This window comes from Conger conger, chromosome 18, assembly GCF_963514075.1.
Source record: "Conger conger chromosome 18, fConCon1.1, whole genome shotgun sequence".
Taxonomy (NCBI): domain Eukaryota; kingdom Metazoa; phylum Chordata; class Actinopteri; order Anguilliformes; family Congridae; genus Conger; species Conger conger.
Genome location: NC_083777.1, coordinates 3865046 through 3871457, shown reverse-complemented (window position 1 = coordinate 3871457; position 6412 = coordinate 3865046). Strand labels below are relative to the sequence as shown.

The window sequence follows — 6412 nt, the reverse complement described above, 5'->3', positions numbered from 1 at the left end:
TCTTTACCCCGGGGCTGGTCCGCTGTCTGTACCGTCTGTACCGTCTGTAACTCACATCAGCACAACAGAGTCTTTACCCCGGGCCGCTCAGAGTTATTATCAAACTGACGGGCGCCCACCCACCCACACATCAGTCAGGCCCATTAATGCACTTCTCTGGTGCATTCACCTCATTCCTGTGCTGTGATGGTCTGAGAGATGGCTGAGGCGGCCATTTTGAGACGGGGAGGTTTTAGGCAAGGATAGTCGGGTGAGAGTTTTTGTGGGTTTCTCTCCAGATGGTGAGCATGTTCCCTGGTCAGAGGGCTCGTATCCTCCGTGGGAGAGGGGGGGCTTTGACAGTGTGTCCTCATGTGGATGAGCCTGTTTGTCCGTGGTGTTCGCACCCGTGTGGGACGCCCCCCCCCCCAGAGAGCCCCCCCGTGGACACACTGCCCCGCACCTACACGCTGCCCTTTGAACCCGCCACCCACAGCCAGCCCCCTGGATGAGTCACGGTAAACCGCGATCCTGTAGGGATCAGAGCGGGAAAGCTGAAACGCACACAAACACACACCTACACACACACACGTGTACATACATGCGCACACACACATGCCCACTTACTCACACACACAGACATACTGTAGACATACACAGACACAGACACACACACAGACACAAGCTAGAGACTCCGTCCACTCCTCCCTGCCAGTCTACTCTTTAGGGATAAAGAGCTCTTGTGCGGTTCGACTTATTCAATGTCATGGCCAAAAACCTGACATTTCCCCTGCCGTTCACCCAGAGCATAATGCCAGGGTCTACACATGCAGAAAGGGCACAATGCCTGCTGGAAAAATCTGGAAACTGGGATCACACACAGTGGCTACTTGTTTTTGCCCTTTTCATTAAAATGTCACCATTGTATGAGGTGAATAATAAATTATTCATAGAAATAAACAAATATATTGAAAATGATGATTCAACGATTTCCTATATGGCTATCAAAACATTTTTTCGCCCAATCAATGTAGGTCTTCATGAAAGGAAATTGATGACTTGCCTATTAAACTATTTGAAAGGCGATTTAAATGTCACAGCTAAAGGAAAACGTAACTGTGGAAGTAGCATAACTTATCCACTATGTGAAGACGCTCTAGAAAACAAAGTTAATGCTTGCATTTCAGTTCATTAAAAAAATTGTCCGACACAATATTCAATGGCTGTATGCCTAAACTGTTATATATTGGGTGTTTTTCACAATTGGGTGTTTGTGCACCCGACGTACAGCCTGTCAAACGTCAGCGTATTTAGAATGAACATGAATTACATCACTCGAAGAAAAATAGACTCGGAGACGCTCAAGAAGTCTTATCTCAAGAAAATCTGTGGAAAAACTCGCGTCAGCGCTCTGAGTGCAATCCGAACGCGCGAGCATCCCTGGGTTTAGCGGACTGAGCGAATGCACTTGATCGCTTTTACCCTGCTCCGAGTGGGACGGGCAAGAGAACCTGAGTTACTTTCGCCCCATCCCATCCCATATCCCCACTTCACAGTGAGCTCCCCTGCGACTCGCCGCGCACGGACGGAATGCAGAAGGTGTGCTAACATTGCTGGGGATACAGTGAGACCATTCACTTGCACTGCAATTTGGATTTTACAACCATGACCCAGGGACTGTTTGGGAAACTGGGATTTTAATAGTGAAAATCAGAGGACCGAGAGGCAATTTCAATTCATAAAGGTAAATGCACCTTACTTCGCACAACTCTGCCGTGGCCAGGTTCTGTTAATCTAATTATTTGGCAATATTTCTGGCTACATTAAATTCCAAATGCTGCGCACATTTGGTCTGGGATTCGTTAATGGTTGCTGCAAAGATGTATTTCGTAATTCAGAAAAACGCGCAGATATTTTTGCGTGTCATTGCAGATCCTTGTCAAAAGACAGTGAATTATGTTGCCTATAATTTTTAATGTGTAATTGTTGCCTTTAATAGTAGCCCATAACCGTTGAAGCGGAAACTTTCGATTGACATCGAATCAAGTGATTGACAGCACAAATTGACGACAAACTTTTACTTAGGCTAAATTCTGTTGGTTCATATTTGGCCTTTGATTAACAGAAATCAAACCAAACCATTTTACGCACAGGTCGCTTAATATTAAGTATTAGATGGGGTTGTCGAGGAGATTTCCAGTTCATTTTCAGACGTTGTTTTTCAAACGGGTTTATGAGCGTGTGGACCAGATTTATGATACCAGCTTGATTCTGCAGCACGGAGAGCTAGTACAGACTTGAACCAATTGCCCAAAGCAATACATTTTACACTGTCAGCTAACAGCAAATTTCTCTGAGATTTTCCAAACCAGCGCCCCCTCTTCAGATCACCTCTGAAACTACCCTCGGGCAGACAACTCCCCGCACGGCCAATGCCAATTACATTTGGTGCTTTTGTAGAAACTCGTTGTCATAACCTTGGAAAGCGTGAAAAATGATTAGCCTACCACTTAATATTCCTTTCTTAACAAGCATACTTGCCAAATCAATTGTTTTGATTCAAGGGCAATCCTTTTCAGAACATTATCATAAAATCTGACAAATTAATTGGAACTGGAAGTCTGATGGAGTCCACAAGAAAGCTTGAACAGACTCGTATATTATAGCAACATACCTCAAAGGAAAAAAGTCTAAACAAAAAAACCAGCCACCAGGCACTGCCTCTGCAGGATAGAATGCAGAACGAAATGTTGTGGTAACCTTGCGGGGACATATCTGTTTTCAGTTCAAAGCCTTTTAAAGGTACCCAGCTGCCTTTGACACTAGGGACTTACAGTGCCAGGACACCCCAGCCCATGCACAAAATGTGTTCAGAATCAATTCTTCCTCATATTTTGATGTACAAATGGTCCATTACGATATTTTTGTTCCTTTAATTTAGATTTTTTTTAACAAACTTCAGTTTCATAGTTTGTATCTGGGAAAGCCTGCAGTGGTTTTGCTACTGCATAGCACACGGAGAGCTTCATGTCAAAGCTTGTATACTTGTCTGGATCTTCCTCTTTCCTCTGATTACATTGCACATCATGCTTCAGCGTATCTCAATCTAAACACAAAGAGGCCGCTCCTCCAGTGAGACTCCCATGCATGGAGATATTTTAAAAAGGACCTCTCTCTGGCCTTACAGCTTGCATATAGGCTATGGGCATATACACTATCGTATACGTTTATCACACTGATGAATAAGGCTGAAATAGTCCATGGTGCATCACTCTAAGCAATGTGTTTCTGATGGTGATATTGTCCAGAATGCCCATTCGGAAAGCTCACTCCTGTACAAACCTACTGATTACATAGGCATGCAGTTTTCCCAAGGAGCCACAAGAGAAAAGCTCAGAATACTACCTCTTATTTCTCTTTGTGATTTGTCTTCTTTGGCACCTTTTCCTGCTGAAAAAAGGTTCTGAAACAGCTGGTTGCTGGTTGACCAGTTCAGACCAGCTCAAGCTATGTTTTGAAACAGCTGGTAGCTGGTCGGACAGCATACTAGCGCACTAATGTATTACCATTATATTTTTATGTCCCCACTGATACCTCGTCTTACCTCGTGTGCCTGCTCTTTGGGGATTTAGGCCTGGTGTTTGCCCGCACGCTTCTGTAAAGCGTCTTTGTGACAGTCTTCTGTAAAAAGTTCAAACCAAATACAATTGAATCAAATATTTTCCACTAGCATTAGCCTTATTTAGAGATTTTGCTTTGTGGACTTTGCATTGAGTTAATTTCACACTGTAGAGATTTAAAGATGTATACATTTTGCTCTGCAGAGTTTTGGCATTATAAAACATCTGAACAGAGTCTGAGCAGTAGAAACCATGCTGCAGTCTCACACGAGAGTATCTGAGGTATTAACCCACACCATGGTCATGTGAGGACACGCTTTTTTGGCTTTGTTACTGATCTGTCCCCAGAACCAATCATGCGCTGCCATTGGAGACGTATAGCTGTCTTTCAGTGGCTTTCTGCCGCGAGGAAGACAAGGCGAAGTGCGAGAGAATACCTACGCCCGTAGGCCACTGAGAAGGCCTTTCACCAGCTTTACTCACACCACAGACGTTCCATCACTCGAAAACACACTCTGTTACTTCCCTAAAGGCCTGTAATACCATAGACGTTCCATTACTCAAAACACATTTGTATAGGCCTGTCACACAAAGCAAGAGCAAAACAATAAAAGTCATTGTAGGGTCACACACTGTACCTGATCAACCGCAATGAGGGTTGGTCCAGGAAGAGCTTAACATTCCCCTTGTGAAATAATTCCCAAAGGAAGTTTGGTTCAATTTCCACCCTCATGAAACAGACTTGTCAGATCAGTGCTGTCAAGCGTCCCGGGCTTGTACAGTTCATTCGGTGAAAGCTGAGCCCCTCTTTAGTATCAGGAAAGGTGCTTAAAGCTGGAATGTGCACCCACCACAGACACCTGCTCCGTCTACAGAAGGGGAGACATTTTGTCTTGGTTGATACACCAAATCATACAGCAAAACCAAGCTCGGGTAGTGTTGTATTTTACATGACTTGAAACATCCTCACTTATCAGTTTATGGCTGGCAGGAGATGAAGGACTTCCTGGAATGCCAAATATTTTCACCAGAAGTATTTTTATATTTAGCTTATAAATACAGCATAGCTTTTTTTTTTTTACTTTCAGAAGCAGCCACTGAAAGGGAGACTTGGGTCTCGCAGCAGTTTCCAGAGTTGAGTGAAGGTGGAGAGATGCCAGTGAGAAATTAAACCCAGCATGCTGTCATCCTGTTTGAAATCTGAGCATGAACATAAGCGTTTTCTGAACGTTGGGGTTTTGTTTCCCTGGAATGCGCTCACATTGTGCCCCTAAACGGTGGGTGTACGAGCAGTGGGAGGGTGAGGTGTCAGACAGACGCGGTTCTACCAGCTGCCGTCTGATCTTCGCTTCCCTGGTGGCCATTTTAGAATAAGTGAGCCATCTGCTGAACATCCTGTTTCTCCTGTTATCTAATCTAAGATAAAGAAAGAAACCCCACCCAGAACAAAGCACCATCACTAGAACAACCTCATCCAGAACAAAGCACCATCACTAGCTATGGGATACAAGATAAACCCTGCTGAAAAAAACAGATCAAGCTAGGTTGTTACCTGTTCAGACCAGCTCCCAGCTTGACGTTACATTACATGGCATTTAGCAGATGCTCTTATCCAGAGCAACGTACAATGAAGTGCAAATCAAACACAAGTATGAGTGCTAAGAGGACCTGAGAGGACAGTGCAGGTCTGAGTCCTAGTGTAAACATACAGATAATCAGAACCCCTGAAGAGTACAATCAACATGGTTTGACCAGCTCAAGCTAAGCTTTGAAACAGCTGGTTGACCAGCTCATACCTAGCTAGACCAGCTTTATGCCCAGCTTGGCCATGCTGGTTGACCAGCTCATACCCATCTAGACTATCTTATGACCAGCTTAACAAGCTCAATTAAGATGGCATAGCTGGATTTTACAGCGGGGAAAAGCACTGTGCGCTAGCTATGGAAAAATAATCAAGTAACTGACTTCTTACAGAAACACAAGCTGCCCGAAATCATATATTACTCCTTTGCAGTTAAATCTTAGGTACAGAGTTGGAGAGTGGGCACCCTGCAGGGAATTTTGGGATTACCATGAGATTAGTGCATTGGTGCCATTTTAGACACAAAGCAGCACACCCATGCTAATCACAGCTAGCGGTTTCATTCCATTCGACTGGATCATTGGAGATTTTTCAATGATAAGCTGTTTCAAATGAGTAATTACATAAAGCGATTTTCCTCTAGACCATGTAACCATTGAGCAAACACTTTTCATTGCCTTTGGAGTCTGTTATTGGTGTGAGGACCACAGAGACAATAGGTCAAACAATAGGCTAACCAAAAAAGACTAGTGTGAGCATGTACGACTCTAGGGTTGGTAAACCAAAGGTTGCAGGCAGCCCTGACAGATAGCCTCTTCAGACACTGCTTTGAGCCTTAAGTGTGGCTCCAACTCTCAACTGCAGCAATAGATTTTTAGTTGAAAATCAGTGTTTAGTTGAAACACTATACTCAAAATTGTTTGCCCAGGGAACTGTCCTGGATACAGTAGCCCAAAAATGATACACCTGTGTATAGCGTTAGAGTATTCATGCTGATGACACAGCAGCGAGGAGTAGATAAGAAATGGGTGGGTGGGTGGGCCACTGTTTATGAGATATGACTGGCCCTCACCAGGCTGGAGAGGGCACACAAATTTAAAAAGATTGGATTACCGCCAGTTATTTTTCAAAACACTTAACATAAATACCTAAATAACGGCAAACCTGGCAACCAGAATAATCCAAAGAAAATGAATCACAAACAGACCACCGTTTCCACAAAAAACCCTCC

At 44.0% G+C, this 6412-nt stretch overlaps 1 protein-coding gene across 4 annotated transcripts in view; it reads left to right on the top strand.

Moving 5' to 3' along the window:
- Positions 1-1433: 1433 nt before the first annotated feature.
- vit (vitrin) overlaps positions 1434-6412 on the top strand; it is a 32493-nt gene continuing 27514 nt past the window's right edge. For all 4 annotated transcript variants that reach the window (XM_061228210.1, XM_061228206.1, XM_061228207.1 and 1 more), the window contains exon 1: positions 1434-1723. The gene's annotated coding sequence lies outside the window, so the exon portion shown is untranslated. The remainder of the gene's footprint in view (positions 1724-6412) is intronic.